The sequence below is a fragment of the Lissotriton helveticus genome, chromosome 4_1 (assembly GCF_964261635.1).
Source record: "Lissotriton helveticus chromosome 4_1, aLisHel1.1, whole genome shotgun sequence".
In the NCBI taxonomy this organism is placed as follows: domain Eukaryota; kingdom Metazoa; phylum Chordata; class Amphibia; order Caudata; family Salamandridae; genus Lissotriton; species Lissotriton helveticus.
In genome coordinates, this window is record NC_136063.1 from 1,526,039,092 (window position 1) to 1,526,061,387 (window position 22,296).

The window sequence follows — 22,296 nt, forward strand, 5'->3', positions numbered from 1 at the left end:
ACCTGATAGAAAAGACTCCAGCCACTTTAGCACTTGGCCAGTGATCCCCAGCTTCGCGATACGGTCCAGCAGGATGGTATGGCTGACCGTATCGAAAGCCGCCGACAGATCTAAGAGAATCAGGGCGCACGGCTGCTTATTGTCTGCCCTGACTCTCAGTTCGTCGGTGACCGCGGCCATTACTAGTTCCGTGCTATGTTGGGATCGGAACCCTGCTTGCCTGGCGGGAAGGAGATGGTGTTCCTCCAAGTAGCCAGACAAAGTGCCTAGGACGTGCTTCTCCAAGAGCTTACTCAGGAAAGGAAGCTGCGAGATAGGTCTGTAATTTTTCAAGGCCTTCGGGTCAGTACCAACTTTTTTCAACAGTGGGGAGACCCTAGCTTCCTTTAACTAGACAGGAAGATACCCTGTTTCCAGTGAGTTATTAAGTAAACTCAACACCTGGGGCTGGATGCCTGGCAATGCCATTTTAAAAATTCTTGGGGGGCATGGGTCTATAGTGGAGCCAGATTTGGTCTGTCCAACAAGTTCCTCGAGGCGTGTGTCGTCGATAGGAGGAAAGATGCTTAACATCATAGGCGGCACCTGAGCCCCTAGCGTGGACAAAGTGGGGGTAACTAAGCGTGAATTTATATCAGTAATGATATCCTGTACCTTCTGGAGGAAAAAAGTTCGGAATGAATCACAATCTGGCTGATCATTCACAGAAATTATCCCTTTCTGTTGCGTGAGCTCTCTTAGGATCACAAAGGTTTCTCGCTGTAAATTAGTTGCTTCTCTAATTCTTCCCTCGTAGAAGGCTGACTTTCTCTCCAGAATGTCTGCCTTATATTTCGCCAGCAGAGTTTTAAAGGTTTCTGCCTCCGTTTGACCATAATTAAGTCTCCACATTCTCTCAGCCTTCCGAAGAGCTTGCTTTTTCTCTTTCAGTGAGGCATCGAACCATGGTGCTCCCTTCTCTTTGGATTTAGTCCTCTCTATCTGCTCAGGAGCCAGTTGATCAAGAGCGGCAGCAGCCAGGACATAAGCGCGGTGGCATCGTTATCTAAATTTATGCCACTCAGTGTGGGAAGGGCTGCTGAGGACAGGGCGGCTATTAAAGAGTCAGCCTCAACCTTGTTCCAGAGCCGGACTATGCATTTACATTTGTCGATATATATATACGAGTCTAGAGATCGGTATACAACTCCGTCGGAGTCAATCAAGGAAATGTTCTGACACATTATGGAACCATGTTCTGACTTTCTCTCCGGCGGTATCAATGTACAGTTAAAAGTGACCGATGAAACATTTGAAAGCAATACAAAGTGGTTGAGGGAGGAATTCAGTTCAATACAAGCAATTAGTCAGGGGGGGTAGAAAGTTCAAAAAAGGGGGGGGGGTCTTCGCCACAGTGTCTTTTTAGCAGTGAGCCATCACTGGTAGGCTCTAGTAGTTTGTTTTCTTCCGTTGGCGCTGTTGAGCACCGGCGGTGGAGCTATAGGTCCAGCTCGGATCCATCCTTACACGTCGCAGGGTGCGATCTGTCCTCTGCTGTTAGATCACAGTCCTGTTTCCTAACTAATCTTTTTAGGGTGCCTCATGCCGGGCACCTGCATTTCCTTCTCCTTCCGTGGCAAACCCTATACTACCTAAATGCTGTTCTTCTTCTCTGAGTCAAAATCCATGTGAAAAAAAGGGGGGGGTTGTCGGATAATCGAGGGAAGAGAGGGCGGAGTGGGGTCAGATCTTTGAGACAAACCAAGGGAGCAAAGGATAACGAGCAGGCAGGCCCATCAATCGGGCTCAAAGGGGCGGGGACTTCTGGCACGCGTGGGTCAGCAAGCAGAGGGCTTCAAGGCAGCCCTCCATCCTTTCATTTTCCGTGTTTGAGAGTGGTGCCTCGCCCTGCGTCTCGCTGCTCTGCGGCTCCACCTTTGGTCGAGGTCACATGTGCTTCATGATCTGCGGCCAAGCTGTGCGTCACGTCCGGCCCCTCTCCTCCGGTGATTGTGTATCTTAGAATGGGTACAAAACAAGTTTTAGAGAACTGGCAGGAGAAGACATTTATACATTTCAATTCCGCCCCCAATCTTAAGTAGTTGGGGATACGTTCATCGGTCACGGTCAGATGTTTTCACTATGGAGTATGTATGTGGGCATTTCTACTAAGTTTGTACTAAGTCTATTTGGCGTTCATTCATGACGTATATGGAGAGAAGTCAGACTCTTATCAACTGCGTATTCCATTAAACTCGAAATCGGATCCTTCGGTAGAGACTTGTTTTTTTAACCCAAGCCCTGGCAGTCTTCTATCATCATGAGAGAGGGACAGAGGCTAAACATTCTTTTCTCGGGGAGCAACGGTTAATCAGGGTCATCAGTTATACTTCGGGATATGGAGCTGGGGTCAATCGGGAGAAACGAGGACGCTTTGGACATCCGTACTTGGGTGCAGGGAGGTGGGGCAATCTGGGCATTGGGGATTGTGTTTCTAACTATTGTGTTTCTAACGAACTGAGATCAGAAGGCCACTGACATATAGTCCCCCTACAAAGAAGGGCCAGATTAGGGGACATCAGTCGTCTTACCTGTCCTTTCCTTCTTAGCCAATTCAAGTTCCATCATTTTACAGAAAGGAGAGGTAGTAATATGGCAAATTACAATTGTTTTAGTTTCTGTCAATTTTGCCGAACACCTTTGTGTTCAAAAACCAATTAGGCTTGTGCCGGCGGGGCACAGCGTTACCACACAAAGGAAGAGGGAACAGGGGGACCCTCAGAGAGAGAGAGTCGTCCGCATTTTAAACGAACTATTCGGTACACGTACGACATGGAGAGAGAGAGAAAGAGAGAGAGAGAAACTTGTACAATAATAGGCCATTTAGTGCGCACACAACACAGAACAGCAGGGGTCAAGTTATATAGAAACACAGGCTGAGGGACGACGTAGATCCATACATTACGTACACATGAATTCAGGCGGGGGGATAGTACATGTATTATATACAAAATACCAAGACAAAACATAGAACAGTACTTGGCCAAAAAGATTTCTTCCTGCATGCTGCGCATCCTTAGTATCCTACTTAATTCATCTGGCTGCCTTTGCTGGTGGCCTCGGTTGCAAATACTCACACCCTTGTCAATTGTTCGGGAACTAACCTGGTCGGGCTAATACTCACGGTGGGATCTTCGAATCATTTTTAGCGAATGGGTATCCAGGCTGAGGCAACGGAGGGTGTCAGTCGGGAGAACAATGGGGCAGCTTTGAGTTTCATGTCTATGAGGGTGCAAGAAGGAGGTGGTAAATCTTAAACATTGACAATATTCCTAGTCTTCCAGGAGGAGGGTACTTGGGTAAACCTCACCCCGGAATATTCCTGAACCTTTCCCTATTTAGTTACCGTATGAATTTACTCATGGGTGCCCGTCATTCTTGGTTGCATTATTTGGGGTGCCGGTTGGAGTCATATTTTGTCATACTGCAATAACCCGCCAAGTTTCTGCTTCAGGCCACCCTCCCAGTCGCTGGGTTCAGATAGAGAGAGAGTCGTTTCTAAGTAAGGGAGTGCTATATCTTTGTTTGTTCGTCATGTATAGGCACCATGTTCAGACCCCTTTTCCCCATTCCATCGGCCGTTCGATCATCACTTAAGTCATACATAAAACATTTCTCTTATCAATCCAAACGTGTGCAACGTGTATTCAGTCGAGTTGTACACATCAGGGCATACATGCGTGCATTCATATCACACAAATTCGTCACGTTCTCAGGGGCAGTCCCCATAGATAATATACAATTTTTCCGTGCGGAACCATGGCGTGTTGCTTAGGTCTTCTCCATACTTTAGTCGACGTTCCGATGTGACCTGCAAAAAAGAAGGGAAAAAGAAGGGGTGGGGGCAGTGTTTTAAAACACATCAGCGCGCATAAACCCAAAAATGCTTTTACTTACCACATACTCGACCTATCTCCGCGGGATGCAGTCCCTTTCGTCTCGGCGTTTAAGCCCAGAGGGACCGGTAGTGCGGGAGAGATAATCATTGATGGACTGTGTATTGCATAGATCGCCCAAGTGTGGTATTACGGATCGTGTGTAGGGAAGGGTCAAAACAAAGGGCAGTCAGTGTAAAGTGGGGGGGTGAACTCGTGCTCTCCTTCGAAGAGGAGGGATGGTCTACAGTGGCACAGGGTCGTTTTTGTTCATCAGGCACAGAAACTAGAGGGGCTAGGTGGCATTCCTTCGGAGTGGCTTAGGGGCATCTGAAACAACTCCCTTGATACATGTGGCATATAAAGTAAAGGCTAAATACCGGGATCTTTATCGATTGCTTTGCGTTGCACGAAAAATAAAAATATAAAAAAAACACACACACAACAAACCTGGACCATTCACATTTGCAATATTTCTGTGTACTTTGCTTTTTAACCTTTAAGTAATCGAGTTGCTTCATTTCACCTGTATTTTGCTTGTATCGGAAACAGTGGCTATTTATTCGAAACTTACCAATCTAAGCGCTACAACTATGTTTGCTATTTAAAAAAACCTTTATTTAAAAATGTTGGCGCACAAATACGGGCCTACAACCACGTGGGCCGGCCACGGTGCAGACTGGAACTGTAAATGAGGGGATATTTCTTTGAGGAAAACGTAACGGAGTCGGTGGTCGTTCATTTCATAAAGGTGCGACAAGTGCAATAAAATCATATCGAAAATTCCTTGTGGGCAAGTACCATAAGTGTCGAAAATTCGAACTTTCAATAATACGGTAATCAATGACGCGTCAGAACTTAATATCAATTAATTGTCTGAATGTTCAATCAGTACCCATCCCCTCCCGCCATGCGCTTCAAAAACTGCATACATATCTCATGATATCAAGGCTGAGCAAACGGAACACAACAGGGAGTTGCGAGTTTCATTTGTACCGGCGCCATTTTGGGTGAGGTCAGGCAGGTCCAAGTATAGTCAAAATGTCTCCACCAACTCGTGGTTGGACCAGAGCCTCTTTCGGCAGTCCAAAAGTTTCGTTAAAGGGCAACAGAAGGGGCCGGCGATATGAACCATCAGTCAAAAGGGGGGAGGGAGGCAACAATCTTTCCTACCGGGTCATACTGGTGTTCCACCGGAACTGATCAAATCGGTAGTCTGCAGGATTTTGGGTCATTCATACTGAGGCTGGCGCCAGCATGAGAGCGCCAACGTCTCGTGGCTACGTCTTGGTCGTTCCGCGGGTAATCATGGCAGTCATTCCCCATCGGGGGGGAGGGGCCCGCGGGGGTCGGGGGCCCCTGCGGTTCTCGTAGAATCTTCAAAGCTGAGGAGAACGCTTCTGGACGGGGGACTCATTTTCTAGTTGACAAGCGACCAGGCCATCTTTGCACGCCAGGCCCAATCTCCCACGAGTGGGAGGAACTCAGCTGGTTCGGGCGAAGCGCCGTTGTATCGCAACAGTGGACGAACCCTTGCTGGGTGAGTGGAGCGTTGCTGCACCGCAAGAGTGGACGAACCCTCGTCGGGTGAGTGGAGCGTTGGGGGTGCAGCTGAGGGGCCTCCACTTGGGGAGGTGGGAGAGGCTCGTCTGTGCCGCCTCTCCCTCCCAGTGCACCCCACGCCTTCTCCTGGCGCTAACATTCGTGATGGCCGGAACCAGGCGATGAGAGAGGGGGGGGGGTCGGAGGCATAAGCAAGACATCCCCCCCCGTGGCCTGCAAGGCGCCAGAAGAAGAGGATGGGAAGACCATTACATTCCGGGCCATCCACCCCACGACCTCTCCGGCCGATGGCGGCCAGCCGGGCCCCGCCCTGCACGTGTCGAGGCCTCGTCTTCCGGATGGGCGTAACCGTGGACCTGTTGCACTTCGGGAGCTTCTGGAATGGGGGTAGGTATCTGCTGACTTGTATCTATCTTATGTTACCGTTATTGGGCGTGGCGGGCGGTGGGACAGACATGTTTGGAGCAGTGAGGGGCGGCGGAGCCTAGCTACCTCGTGGCTGCCGTGATGTCAAGCTTGGCTTCTCTCACCACTTTCATGTTTCTTATTGCGGGCTATTTCTAACGTTTCTTATTTCTAGCGAAGTCAAAAAAACTCATCAGTGGCCTACTGATTTTGCTCGATTTCTTTTTCCTTCCTTTTTCTAGTGTGTTTCGTGCTAAAGTTTCTGTTAACAGGATACGGTGATTACTTCGTATTTTACGTATGTCCTTTTTATTAGGGGGGCCCTCCGGTTGAGCCAGATGATCTACCTCTAATAAATGGTCCGGGTGGAAGTTTACCAATCAGTGGGGAGTAGATAGGCATGACAGATTACAACGGGGGACAAAGGTCCGCATTACCTACCCTTCACTACTTGCAAAGACTAGACAGAATATTTCTATTCCACGTTATTTGCAAACAGAGAATACCTCAAAAGAACTATTCCTTGAACAATAAATGTCCAGACAATCAATCAATCAGTGGGGAGAAAAACAGGCATGACGGATTACAACGGGGGACAAAAGTCCGCATTACCTATCCTTCGCTATCTGCAAAGGGAGACAGAATATTCCTATTCTTCTCTGTTTGTAGACAGGGAATATCTCGATAATCGATAAAAATCGATAACAAACAATCAGTGGGGAGAAAGATAGGCATGACGGATTACAATGGGGACAAAAGTCTGCATTACCTACCCTTCACTATCTGCAAAGGGAGACAGAATATTCCTATTCTTCTCTGTTTGTAGACAGCGAATGTCTCAAAGAGCAACAGAGCAACCAATCAATCAGTGGGGAGAAAAATAGGCATGACGGATTACAACGGGGGACAAAAGTCCGCATTACCTATCCTTCACTATTTGCAAAGAGAGAGGAACGTTCCTATTCATCGCTGTTTGCAAACAGAGAATGTCTCAAAGAGAACCAATACTTCAAGTAGCAACCAAGGCTAAATGAACCAATCAATGAACAATGCCAGTATTTAAATACCGATTCCAATATAAACAATCAATCAATCAGATGGAATAATCCATCCTATCAATCAGACGTAAAGACGTCCTACTTAACCTTACCCGGACCGGACCGTGTGGACAGTTCTTCGCCTTCCCTTTCCAGCACCCGATCGTTCTCTTACTCCATGTTTTTACCGCAGCTTTCCTGTGGGATCCCAGTCAGGACAGTAGGTCGCTTGAGAGAGGTCCGTTCGGAATCGGTGAAGTTCATTCAATCGGAAGCCGGACGAGGGCCCTCTCAAGGCAGGTATACTCCAATCGTTCAGATGTTCACCCCATCGTCTGGACCTCTCTTACCGGACCTTATGTCGCTGATGGGCCCCGCGTTGGGACGCCAATTGAGGAAAAGCAGCCCAAATTTCAACCGATGCCCAGGCTGCTGGCACGAGACGCCTCTTAGTTCCCATTTTGATCAGTTACCAAATAAAGAGACGGGCGCTGGAAGCGGGAGTGCAAGAACAGAGTTTTATTTCTCATGAGGAGAGCCTGTCATTTCGGACATACGCACAATGTCTTCAAGAGGTGCTCTAACAAGTTTCTCTGAGGCTCCGTCTTTTATACACAGGTTTATGGTGCACAAACATTCCTTATTGCAATAAAGACACTTTGAAGTGCGAAAAGGCACGTTTGGAATCCCAGCTTCAGTCCTATTCCCATGCTTGTCGTTCGGATGTCGTTTCCCCTCCCAAATGTAACATGTGATTGTAATCTTGCAGCCGGACATTCCAACAGGACACAAGGGTAAGAGAGGGTGGTCAGATCTAAGGTTGGGCAGGCGATAAGATCGGGCACTTCGGTTGGTGTATCACGTTTTGCTATGCGGGGCCAGGGGGGTACATCCATGAGGCTTTGTTTTATGACTTGGGACCGGGTCGAGAGGCCAGGTGTAGCCGGGGGGGGTCATCAGAAGAGGGGAAGGGTGGTCCTGGGAGGAATGCAGGGGGTGTCGGTCAGGCAGGGGTGTCACTTTTAGAACAGGGTTCGCGCAGAGGGAGAGGGTTTTATGGCCTATGTATGAGAGAGCGGGGGTGTTCAACGGGGGGGGGTGCTGGGGATTTTAACAAACGGGCAGAGAGGCCTTGGTGCCTAAAATGGCTGTCGTGTACGTGCGTGCATGGGCCTATGCTGGCGGGATGATGCGGTTAATGCTTCGCGGTATTCGTTCTGCTTACAGCGAGGGGTATGGTGAACACAAATGAACGCCGCTTATGTACATATACATTGTCATTTTCCACATCAGTTCTCATCAGCTGGCCTACTCCCCTCATAGGCCAGCTTTGGGAATTCCCTTATATATTTTAAGTGGTAATTCCTGTTCAGAAAGGAGTAGCTTTTTTATGTTTTATATGTTTAGAATGGTAATGATAAATCCTCCTTACAGGTGAAGTTGAATTTCACATTACTATTTTAGAAATGCCACTTTTAGAAAGTGCAAAAAGAGCAATTGATGGACGGAATGCTGAACAATGCCAAACATTCACCCCATTGCAGAGATCTGGGCCTAAATCCATTGTTTTTTTGCTCACCATGCCATTCCAGTTCAGATTTTACACACAAAAAACATAGAAATTCAGCCAATATAGTTATATTTATCTCAAGTAACTATAACTCATGCCCTAAGGTAACTATAATTCACTCTCTCGCCATGCACTGCTAGTTACCCCATATATTACATCAATCATTACATCTTCTATGACATCATTGATAACATCACTGCAACATTTGCAGTGAAATTATTGATGAGAAAACTGTGCATAGTGGGGGAGCGAGTTCTAGTTACTTTCGGGAACCAGTTATACTTACTTGAGATCATTATAATCGCTGTATTTCTATGGTTTTGTGTGTGTAATGTCTGAACCTAACTATGATGTCCCTGTAACCTTTGGTTTTTGGTTTTCTCAGTGAATTTCTAAGGTTTAAAAAAAATTCTATTTCCTAACTATAATGTCCCTATAACCTTTGTTTTTTTTCAGTGAATTTCAAATTTATTTTAATGCTATTTCCTAACTATAACGTCCCTCTAACCTTTGTTTTTTTAGCAAATTTTATATATATATATATGTATATATATATATATATATATATATATATATATATATATATACCTACTGGCGGTCGCCAGTAGGTATATATAGTTAGGATTTTTTCTCTATGGGATTTTTGAAAATTCTATGTCTAATAACTTTGGCGTTTGTGGACGGAATTGGCTGAAATTTTCAGGAAAATGGAACATTTTGTTTCTGAGCAGCCCCTGAAAATTTGGGGGGGTTCGTCAAGGGGGGGCCGAGAAAAAAGGGGGGTCCCAAAACGTGTTTTTAACATTGAGTTTTCCATAGGGCGGTTGGCCTCACTTTTAGCCCGAACGGCTGAATGGATTTGCACGAAACTTGGCAAAATTGTAGGGACTGGTAGCCCGATGTGCCTTTTGTAGGTCTCAATATATGTGCTCCAGTGGATTTTGAGAAATTAACGTTTAAAAAAAGATATATATCTGTAACAGCGGACCGGGCAGCGCTCCGGTTCGCGGACTTTTCGCGCAACGGAGCTTTGTGAAGCGAAGCTGATTGGTTCTCCGGCGTCTGTCAACATTCCAAACAGTCCGTAGCGGCCGCCATCTTGTCTCTCGGTAGGATTGAGAGACAAGAGGAGGCCAAAACAAAGGGGGAAATAACCATAAGGGGGCATAGTAGATCCTCCCTGACCCCCTAGGTTTAATGTGGAGGTTTTAAAAGGGCCCCGCGGGGCAAAAAAAATAAAAAAAAAATTTGTTTTTTTTGCGTGGGTAGCGCCCGGTCCGCGAACCTTAAGCGTTACGGGAGTCTGTCAACATTCCAAACAGTCCCTAGCGGCCGCCATCTTGTCTCTCGGTAGGATTGAGAGACAAGAGGAGGCCAAAACAAAGGGGGAAATAACCATAAGGGGGCATAGTAGATCCTCCCTGACCCCCTAGGTTTAATGTGGAGGTTTTAAAAGGGCCCCGCGGGGCAAAAAAAAAGAAATTTTTTTTTGTTTTTTTTGCGTGGGTAGCGCCCGGTCCGCGAACCTTAAGCGTTACGGGAGTCCACCATTTTGTGTTTCAGTCGAATTAAGATACAAAATGGAGGGCAAATAATGTTCAGAATGGGTAGAAGGGGGCACGGTAGACTTATCTTGACCCCCTAGGTTTTGTGAGGATGGCTGAGGAGGCTTATATGTGCGAAAAAAAACATTTTTTTAAAAAATTTCGCGAGGTTAGCTCCCGGTTCGCGCCCCGGGGAGCGTACTTTGTTGAAAATTAGTGAAAAAAGTTAGAGTAAAATAATAATTGTGAGTAATCAGATGTAGGGTCGCTCTGAGAAGAGCTTTTGGGTTTATGGTACATTTAGGTACTTATAAGTAGGTACCAATGCACATTCTTAAATTCAGAATGAAAATTCTGTTGCCCTCATCTGAGAAGTGAACTCCATCTCCTCTGTAGATATCTTGCATGTAGTAACGCAAGTTATTGTTGTACAGGGAGCCCATTCCATGGTCTCTCATGTAAGCTGAAACAGATTTGTTTACATGCTTCCTCGACTTCTCAATTTGTGGACAAAATTGGTTTGACGACCTCCATTTCTGTCTTTGGCATATATTTGAATATACCAAGGCAGTCTGAGGAAAAAGTGCCATCAATTGCTCAAAGGTGTCCTTTAAAAGCATTTCCAGACCTACCCCAGTCAAAGTGCCCAAATCATTACCTCCACAGTGCACAATTAACAGGTCAGGTTTGGGCAAATGCATAAAGGTTTTCACCAATGGTATCAATTGGTGACATTTTAATCCTCTGTGGCCAAACCACTTAATTTCCACATCTTGTAAATTGAGGTTAGGTAATTTTCTGTTCTCAGCATACCTGTGAGCCCAGTGGATATAACTATGTCCAACAATCCAGACAGAAAACATGGTGAGAGAAGGTTCTGCTGCAGTCAGATGAAGTGTGGCAATGAAATGGCAGTTGAAAAAATGAGAGTTTAAAATGAAAAAAACTGTGGAGTTTCTGTGTTAATGAAGCAGTAACAGTGATTGGTGGATTTTGATTGCTGAAAACAGAAAGTTAGGGTGCATGGGTGAGTTCTTTGAAAGATGTATTTTGAATGGTCAATAAATAATCATTAAATGAAAGATTGCAGTGGATACGCAGGTGCACTGAGAGTTCAGAGTTCAATTGCAACATTGTTGTGTGAACTTGCAAACACCAGAGGTCTTGCAAGAGGTGGTTGCTATGCAGAAAAGGCATGAAATGGCAGAGGGGGGAAGGGTTTTCATTTGAAAAAAAGTGAGGGAAGAGTTTTGATTGGGTGACATGAGAGATATGTGTGAAGAATTACAGCATTTCTGTGCTTTTGATAGCTGCAGACTCTGGAGTGCATACCTTTTGCTCTGCTGAAGACAAATTGGTGTGTTTCTGAGACTGTTTTCAAACTCAAAGTATTTGCTAAGGTGAGAAAATATTTCTTTAATTTAGATAGAGAATAGTGTGCTTTAAGGAGAAAATTATGAAGAAAGTTGTGTTTTTCAAATGTTGCTTTGTCTCAAGTGTTTTACAAATAGATTTTGTTTCTTTGAGAAAATGTAATTGGAGAAAATGTGAAGTATTAGTACTGACAGGGTGTTTTTCTGCATAGGAGCTGTGGAGTCTTTTCAAACTATGACTTGAGAATCGTTTTTGAGGAAGATGAATGGTTATAATATTTCTGACAAGGACATAATGGTGTATGCTTCTTTATAATGCAATTGAATGTCTCTGATGTTATTTTTCCCATTTTAATGTAAGACCTTTCTCTGTGGCGCAAATTGCTTGTAAATATGCTCCCACCTGTGCATGGTAAATTTAGATTTTGAATGTTTGTGTTACATAGCCATGTTAAAAGTGATACAAACATGCTGCAAAGGCAATCAAAAAACGCTTTTATGTGTCTTAAGGACATTTAAAGTAATTTTCCCATGTGCAGTGTTTTGAAATTATGATTTGAAAATCGTTTTTGGGGAAAAGGAATTGTTTTTAAAATTAATAACAAGGACATAATGGTGTATGCTTTTTTATAAGGCAATTGACTGTCTCTGATGTTATTTTTCCCATTTTAATGTAAGACCTTTCTCTGTGGCGCAAATTGCTTGTAAATATGCTCCCACCTGTGCATGGCAAATTTAGATTTTGAATGTTTGTGTTACATAGCCATGTTAAAAGTGATACAAACATGCTGCAAAGGCAATCAAAAAACGCTTTTATGTGTCTTAAGGACATTTAAAGTAATTTTCCCATGTGCAGTGTTTTGAAATTATGATTTGAAAATCGTTTTTGGGGAAAAGGAATTGTTTTTAAAATTAATAACAAGGACATAATGGTGTATGCTTTTTTATAAGGCAATTGACTGTCTCTGATGTTATTTTTCCCATTTTAATGTAAGACCTTTCTCTGTGGCGCAAATTGCTTGTAAATATGCTCCCACCTGTGCATGGCAAATTTAGATTTTGAATGTTTGTGTTAAATAGCCATGTTAAAAGTGACCCAACCATGCTGGAAAGGCAATCAAAAAACACTTTCATGTGTCTTAAGGACATTTTAAGTCATTTCCTCATGTGCAGTGTTTTCAAATTATGATTTGAAAATCGTTTTTGGGGAAAAGGAATGGTTTGTAAATTTATGACAAGGATATAATGGTGTATGCTTCTTTATAAGGCATTTCTGTGTCTCTGATGTCATTTTTCCCATATTATATTAAAAGACCTTTCTCCGTGGGCCACATTCATTGTAAATATGGTCACACTTGTGCATGTTAATTTTGGTTTTTACTGTTTGAGTTACATAACCATGTTAAAAGTGACCCAAAAAAATTGCAAAGGCTTTCAAAAAACACTTTCATGTGTCTTAAGAACATTTTAAGTAATTTCCCTGTGGGCAGTGTTTTCAAATTATGAATTGAAAATCGTTTTTGAGGTAATGGAATGTTGTTAAAATTTATGTGCGCCATATGCCCCCAAATTTCTTTTTCAGGGGTGCAGCAGGGTGTTCTTGAGACACACATGCACCCTTGGAAAAATTCCTAATTTGCGATGAGCTAATTGCTAATCGCAAATTGCACCTTCATTCCTATGAGCCTCCTAGCCCATGGAAATGAATGGGTAATTTGCAATTAGCAATTTGCTCATTGCAAATTAGGAATGGTAAAGAATTGCTATTTATTCCTTAAAATTTGCTATTTTGGAAATGCAAAATAGTTATATGATACATATGCCGGTTGATGTCTAACAAGATAAGAAGCTTAGGGATACATTTATGATGACTGGCGCAATGAAGTGGACATTACTTACTTCATTGGTAGAGCTTTACATGTATTATGTCCTCTGTATTCTTCATCAAGCGTAACTTTAATCTGCAATCCTGAGTAGGCCTCACCTTAAACAAACCTCTGGATAGGCCACACCTTATCGTCATCATGAATTAATCATTTAAAATGCTAGGGACAGATTTATGATAGGTGTATGCCTCTTTTGCGCCACTTACAAAACACTGTCCACGGGGAAATGACTTAAAATGTGCTTAAGACACATGAATGTGTTTTTTTAAAGCGTTTGCAATTTTTTTGGGTCACTTTTAACATGGCTATGTGACTCAAACAGTCAAAATCTAAATTCACCATGCACAGGTGGGAGCATATTTACAAGGAATGTGCTCCATGGGGAAAGGTCTTATAATGTAATATGGGAAAAATGACATCAGAGACAGTGAAATGCCTTATAGAGAAGCATACACCATTATGTCCTTGTCATAAATTTGCAAACCATTCCTTTTCCCCAAAAACGATTTTCAAATCATAATTTCAAAACACTGCACATGTGGAAATGACTTAAAATGTCCTTAATTCAAAATTTGCTATTCCTTATTTTGCGATTGCACTGAAGGATTTGCAAATTTTGCGATTTCTTAAATGCAATGTATCAAACAAAAAATATGTAAAAAATGACATTAAGGATTTGGAAACTACCACCAACTTCTAGTTTGTGGTAATTTGCGAATTCTTTTCAAAAAGAATTTTTTTAAAAAAAACAAAAGGTGCCACATGACGCCAATACATGCCCTTAGGGCATGTATGTGCGCCATATGCCCCCAAATTTCTTTTTCAGGGGTGCAGCAGGGTGTTCTTGAGACACCCATGCACCCTTGGAAAAATTCCTAATTTGCGATGAGCTAATTGCTAATCGCAAATTGCACCTTCATTCCTATGAGCCTCCTAGCCCATGGAAATGAATGGGTAATTTGCAATTAGCAATTTGCTCATTGCAAATTAGGAATGGTAAAGAATTGCTATTTATTCCTTAAAATTCGCTATTTAGGAAATGCAAAATAGTTTGATGGTACATATGGCGGTTCATCTGTAACAAGATAAGAAGCTTAGGGATAGATTTATGATGACTGGCGCATCACCAGGGATGTGCCAGTCATCTTGCGCCGCTGTTCTGCCACCCATGGTGTGCTGCATTTACAATGCGGTGCAGCATGGGGCAAAAATGGCACAGATGCGTGACGTATCTGTGCTGTAAAGGTGGCGCATTGCTGGAATTGTATCGCAAGTGCGATGCAGCTCAAGCAAGGCTCAGGGGTGCCCCATCTCCACAATGTTGCGTCAAGACCTATGCCTGCTTAAAGCAGGCGCAGGGTTTTGACGCAGCTTTCTCCTATCTGATTGTAAATACGGCACACCATGGGTGGCAGAGCAGCGGTGCACGTTAACTGGTGCATGCCTGGGGATGTGCCATTTAACATAAATCTGCCCCTTTACATTTAAGTATGTACAGGGGACACAGAGTTGGTGAGGCTTATCCAAGGTTAAGAAGAGATGAGTCCTGTGCACTGAAAAATTAGACATAGGCTTCACCTGCTCAGCATCGCTGGACATGGCTAAATAATAGCTGCAAAATGTTACTCTTGTTAAACAATTTTACTATTATAATCTCTGAGATTTGTCTCTTACTCTGCAACATCTCATTGTTGTTATCTTTCTTTAAAGATAAAGACAACATCAACATGAGCGACAATCTGCAATCAGTTGATTTTGACCTCATCATTGAACTTGTAATTGAAACATCAGTGGATGTTGATCCCTTGGATGATTTAAATCCTGAGGATGAAGAAGAGCGTGATGAGGATGCAGATTTGTCCGAATTATATGACATAGGGTGGGAAGCTGACCTGCTTGAGCCTATGGAACTATAAACATTTATTTTTAAAATGTATAATAAATAAAAAGTAAAAGTGTAAACCGTTTAATTTGAAAATAAAGACACCTTCAAAAACAGGTTATGTGTAGTGTCTTCAATAAAATATTAAAATATGCTCATAAAATTAGATCAGATTCACATATAAAATAGCACAGGTAACATGAATATAAATTCCATTTCTTTTCTGCTATTTCTGTATTGTAAATTTGCCAAGGACTAAAAAATCTTCTATTTAAAATGTCAAGTAGTGTGTTAAGTTTTTGATCACTGTTATTGATTTACTGTTTGGTAATAGTGGTTAATAACATTTTTTAATATATTTTACCACAGATTCAACTGCAGATCATTTCAACATTTCACCATGCCAACGAAAGAAAGAGAGAGAAAGGCTGCAAAATGTCAAAGACAGCAGGCCAATCAAAAGAAGCAGCAGTCCTCTAACAAAAAGATTTGTCAAGTCACGAAGAAAGCACCGGGTAAGAGTACAAAAACATTCATAAGAAATATGTGTAGTAAAAAAAATATTACTACAGAAAATGTTTCAGTCCATAAAAAGAGAAGCAATTCAAATGGAAAGGAAAGGCCAATCAAAAATGTTACTGCTAGAGCAAGAGATAACTCTGTGCATGATAGTAGAAGGAAACAACAGTTTAGGGACATTCGTAAACGAATGTTCCGCAACAGGATAATTGGCAATTTGTTAAAAAATATTAAGAAAGGTCAACAGAAAGTGGTTTTTTATAAGAGAAAAAAAAGTTGAGAAAGTTATTGATCAGGCATTTGAAATTAAACGTAAGTTATTTATTTTGATAATCAATAGAATTAGGAAGCTAAAGAAGGCAATTTATGATTTCAAAAGAAATAGTAGATGGAAGAGAATAGTTAATCGTAGTAATTTTTGTGAAGTTTTTTCTGGAGAATGGATGCATAGTTCAAGCTCTGAGGCATTTTTTAATGATGAGAGTTATTTCCAGGATAATGATTTGGTGCATGCAGTTGACACCAGTGGTCGTGCTTATGAAGTGAAAGATGGTTGTCCAGTTGAAAAAGAAAAACTTGTGACAACAGAGGCAGAAGAGGTGTTAGGTAATGAGGTTTTAGGAAGACGTGCTAAGGGTCCTGTGTACACCTGGAAGTGTAGTAGTATTTGTAGTGTGCGACAGGATTCCATCAATTTGCTTTGTGATTTTGTACGGTCATTTAATAAGAAAAGTTTGAAGCAGAAAATGATGTTGTTGCAAGAATTAGATCCTTGCAGAGTGAGAGAAGTGACAGGTTTGCATGGTCATTCACTGGCTTGTCTTTCCAGGAGAGTATGCCAGAGTGTTTTTCATCATTTCAGGATGCTAGCAGTGCATCATAATAAAGTGAGGAAATTAGTTAGAATGTTGTATTATGCTAAGAGTCCAGCAATTATGCTTAAACAATTATGCGCTGCTCTTTTGCATGGTTCTGAAATAGATGTGAAGAATATATGTGAAGAAATTGAGTTTTGTTACTTTGGAAGTAAAGAGGAGAATGTTGAAATTGACCAAGAAGAAGCGGGTAATGTGGAAGATAGTGTACAGGTTTCCAGTACAGATAATTTCCAGAGGGAAATTGCGACGTTTCAGGTCAAATCAAGTGAGAGGCCAAATTTCACTTGTGTGTGTTGTCGACGCACTTATTATAAGAATCAGACTAAGTTAGTGGATTTATATGCAAAAAGTGAAAGGGAAAATAATAGTGAATGGAAGGATTTCACAACATACTTGATGGTAGAAAATTGTTTTGATTTGGGATTGGATCAACGTGTGTGTACTTATTGTTGTAACAAATTAAATCAAAACCAGATGCCTGCTAGAGCAGTTCATAATAATCTGGAATTGATTGAGATTCCTTCTGAATTGAAGGATTTAAATACTTATGAATCTATTTTGATTCAAAGTATCCATCCCTTTCAGGCTATTGTAAGAATGGAGCCAAAGACAGGGAAATTGCCTCCATCAGATTTACAGAGAGGATTAAAGGGAAGAGTTGTTTATTTGCCTCTAGATTTGAAGAAAAACATTAACACAATTGGAGTAGAAAAAGTGGACGAGGAACCTCTGGTTATCTTAGTTAATGGGGTTCAGACAAAGAATAAGAAAATATGGCAAGATTTAGTAGATGTTAGGAAAGTTAAAAAGGCAACATTGTATTTGAAAAAAAATAATAAATTCTATAAGAATGTATATGTTGCAGAAGAGGAAGTAAGTGAGGAAGAGGATAGCGATTTGTGTGCTGGTCAAATTGAGAAAGTAGAACCCTCTACTAGTGAAGAAATATATGAACATTATAGTGTTCATCCTTTGCATTCCAAGGAAGTCATGGGGAATGCTATTGAGTTGTTTCAAATGAAACAAGCCAAAGGGAGTCCCATTAGTGTTTGGGAGGAAAGTTTGGAAGCTCGGTGTTTCCCACAGCTTTTTCCAACAGGTCAGGGAGGAAGATATGATGAGCGACCTCATCAAATTCCTGCTTCTGAATACTGGACTTTGCGATTGTATGCAGGAGATGCTAGGTTTCGACAATGCATTCCTTATTTGTTTCATCTCCTGTTTGAAAGCGATCTGTCTGGACTGTCATATGCAGTGAACCACATCTTGAAAAGTGGTATACACATGCAAAACATCTCGGCAAGTGACTTTATGGATAAAGTCAATGTCCAAGACAGTATTTTGGATTCTCACCTGATTAATCTCATGGCGTGTCAGCGTGGTACTAATGAGTACTGGTACCGTCGTCATGGTGATTTAAAATGTATGCTGAGGAACTTAGGTACTCCCACATGGTTCCTCACTCTGAGCTGTGCCGAGTATGGCTGGGAAGACTTACTTGAATTTCTACGAGAGGCAAATGCTAACGTAGATAACATCGAATTCAAGACACCCGGAGAACTGTGTTCTTTGGATCCAGTCAATGTATGTAGGTACTTCAATCATAGATTTGAAGCTATGATGTCTTTCATCATGAATAAGAAGAATCCACCTCTTGGAGAGGTGTTGGATTTCTTCTGGAGAAAGGAGTACCAAGCAAGAGGTGCTCCTCATATACATATGTTGTTGTGGATCAAGGATGCACCTAAATTTGGAACGGATCCAGAAGACTCAGTGATGAGTTTCATCCAACAGTATTCTACGTGTGCTGTTCCAAACGCAAAGGAGAAGAAAAGCCTAAGAGAAAAAGTTCTGCGTTTCCAAAGCCATCGATGTGGAAAGTACTGCTGTCGTAAATTCCGAAACAAGGACAAGTTCTACACCAAATGTCGTTTCGGCTTTCCACGACCGGTGATTTCTAAAGGAAGAGTAAACAGTTTGATGTCTTCGCTGCGACATAATGTGATGAAGAAATCACCTAAAAACACATACAATTTGAAGAGGAACGAAGAGTCCAAGTACATCAACGACTACAACCCGGTGATTTTGTCCATGTGGAATGCTAACATGGATATACAGTTTGTGGCTGATAACTGTATGGCTGTGGCTCGGTATGTGACATCTTACATCACCAAAAAAGAGAAGACAGAATTGAAGGATATGTGGGAGGACATTTCCCATGAAAAGAGCCTCAGCAAGAAGTTGTACAGTTTCAGTCTGAAGATGTTGTCGCATCGAGAAATCGGAGCTTACGAATGTTCTGACCGGTTGTCTTCAGCAAGTCTCTATGCCAAGTCCAGGAGTATCGTTTGGGCGAGTGTTGGTCTTGCTGCAACGCGTAATCGAGTTCTGAAACCTGTGCGGGAAATTGAGTATTTGACGGAAAAGGAGCCAAACAGTACCGACATTTTGAAGAGCAACATGTTGGATACATATTATCCAAATCGAAGCAGTCACCTCGAGAATGTTTGTCTGTATGAGGTTCTGCAAAATTACATATTCAAGAGGAACATCAAAGAAGATACTGAGAAAGGAGTGTATGCTGTAATAGGAAGTGAGGGATGTCTGGTCAAGCAAAGAAAATGCCACTTGATAAACCATCGAAAATTGAGTGGCGAATCTCCTGAAGAAAAGGAGTTTTTCTATTTAGCACTTTTGCAACTTTTTAAGCCATGGCGTGCAGAAGAGGAACTGCTTGGAGATTTCCTTTGTTACGAAGACTCATTCAATGCTGCCAAGGAGACCATAGAATGTCCTGCTTTTCCCAAATATGTAGAAATGTTGAATGTGGAAATTGAGCAGGAAGCAACGATTGCAGCCGAGATTGCCAGAGACAGTTCTCAGGACAGTCAGAGTTCTGCTTCATTGATTCAGGATCCACTAGGAGGACCTCTTATCGAAAATGAAGCTGCCACTGCTATGAATGAAGTGGAAAGAGCCATGGCACATGCTCAGGAGGATGCGGTTAACTTAGAAGAGTTGGAAAGACAACTCAACGTTGAGCAGAGGAAAATATATGACGAACTTACCATGCAAATTGATCATGGATTAAGTCATGACAAGAAAGAGTGCTCATGTACGTCGTTGAAGCCTGTCCGACTGTATGTGAGTGGAGAAGCAGGAACTGGAAAAAGTTTCCTTATTAAAGCAATTTCATGTTATTTGCAGGAAAGGACAGAGTCATCGCTGTCTTGTGTTGTCACCGCTCCAACTGGACTGGCAGCACATAACATTAAAGGGATTACTTTACATCGTTTACTGATGCTGCCAGTGGAGCATGACAACAAATTAGAATATCACAAGCTATCTGGAGATGCTTGTTTTGAAGTTTCAAGAGTCTTGAGGAAAATGAAACTTCTTATCATTGACGAAGTAAGCATGGTTTCCAATGTCATGCTTGCCTTTGTGCATTTGAGAATGCAAGAAGTTCTCAAAACAGAGTATGATGTGTTATTTGGTGGCAAACACATCATTGTTTTCGGAGATCTTCTGCAGCTGACACCAGTGAAAGGGCAACCTGTGTTCAAAATGCTCACGCATGAAGATACCAGGAAGTGCTTAGGGAGCATTGGCAACGTCAATATATGGATAAACTTCAATTATGCTGAACTGCATGAAAATATGCGTCAGGCAAAGGATGAAGTTTACAAGACTATTCTACAAGATGTTAGAATTGGAAAAGTGACCGAGCATGGGAAAGAAGCTTTACATGCACGATTACTGACAAATTTATATCCAGACGAAGATGTTGTGCCTGAGAATATTTTTCAGAAAGTTACTGAGAAAAAATCTGGAATATGTTTGATGCCAACTCTTGCAGAATGTGCCAAATTCAACAACAAAATGTTGCATTTAGAAAAGCAAGAGATTGTGAAACTGGAAGCTATTGACAGAGTAGAGCATATGGGATCAACAATTATTTTGTCTGAGAATCTGAAAACAAAATTGGATTCATTAGAGAAGAGTATATCTAAAACTGCGGGTTTTGAAAAGACTCTGAATGTGTGCTTGAACTGCCGTATAATTTTAAGAAGGAATTTACATGTTGAAAGAGGTCTGGTAAATGGATCAATGGGTAATGTTGTTGATTTTGTGAAATACAGAAATAGAGATGGAATTGAATTTTTAAAAATTTAATTTGATGGCATTGAGGAAGTACAGCTAATTGCTCGTTGTTCTGCTAGATTTTTGCTTGTAAAAGACTTATATGTTCGTCGTAAGCAGTTTCCTGTTTGCTTGGCATATGCGGTGACAATCCATAAATCGCAAGGTTTAAGTGTAGACTGTGCATTGGTGAATATTGGCAGTTCTGTGTTCAAGGAGGGTATGGCATATGTGGCATTGTCACGAGTTAGAACTTTATCGGGATTGTACTTGATTGAGTGTGATGTCACAAACATTTGTGCGGATCTAGATTGTGTTAAGGAATACAATAGGTTAAGAAGAGAGTATGCGCCACATTTGCCTCAGTATCCTTTGTTTGAGAAACGTGTGGTAGGCCGGAAACGAAGAAATGTGACCAATACTGGGGAGGTTGTAGCAAAAAGACGAAAAGTCGATGAACCTGAAATTATAAGCAGAAACAAAAAGGATTCTGTTGAAGATGTTGTTGGTTTTCAATTTGAAAACAGTTCTGGTGTCAACTGCTATGCTAATGTAGTGGTTAATGTTTTGTTTTCTCTAGAAAATGTAAAAGAAGAGATTGTGGTCAATTCTGATCAAAGATTTTGCAGTTTGTTAAATTCTGTGTTAGAGAAATGTAGCACTGATAGAACAAACATAGAAAGTGTGTCTGAAATTCGAAATCTGTTAGACAGATGTTCAGGCCAAACACAATTCTCTCAAAATAGTCAGCAAGATTGTCAGGAGTTTTTAATGTATATGCTTGATGTATTGCATGATGAAGGTGTAGATGTAGATCACCTGTTTGGGCTTTCTTATCAATGGCAGCATGACTGCGAGAACTGTAGGGTATCAAGTACTACTAGTGTAGACTCAGAAAGATTTATATATTTAACTTTGCCAGACAGTAAATCAGTCTCTTTTAATAAGCTAGTAAAAGCAGCTGATCACAACATGGAGTGTAGCCAATGTAAATCTGAAATGATGTCCACATTATTTATACGAACATATGGCCAGTATGTCATTTTAATGTTCCAACGATGTAGGCCTGATGGAACAAAATTGACAACTTTAATTAAAAATGTTGTGGCTTCACAGTTGTCAATATCAGGAAGGACTTTTGTAACTGTAGCAATTATATATCATGATGGTCCTTCAATAACATCAGGACATTATACAGCTTATTTAAAGTGTAGAAATGGCTGGTCATTCTGCAATGATTCTGTTTTAATTTTCAAAAAAAAATTGCCGTATGACCTTAAAAACTCTTACCTGGTGTTTTTAAAACCAAAATTTTAGGGAAAGAATCTCGGGATGTGCTCTGAGGAATTTCAAGAAGTTCTAATGGCTCCTACACGATTTGGCCTTGAGGATAAGTGTAGTACAGAGACATAACTTCTTACCATAACACTGGACGTCATGGAGAAATACGTGCACTTTGAATGAGTTCAGAAAAACTGTTTCTTTTTATAAGCTAATTGAAGCAGCCAATCAAAACATGGAGTAGAGGGAATGTAAGTCTGCAATGCTGTCTACTGTTTTACATTGCTTTGTCATTAAAAGT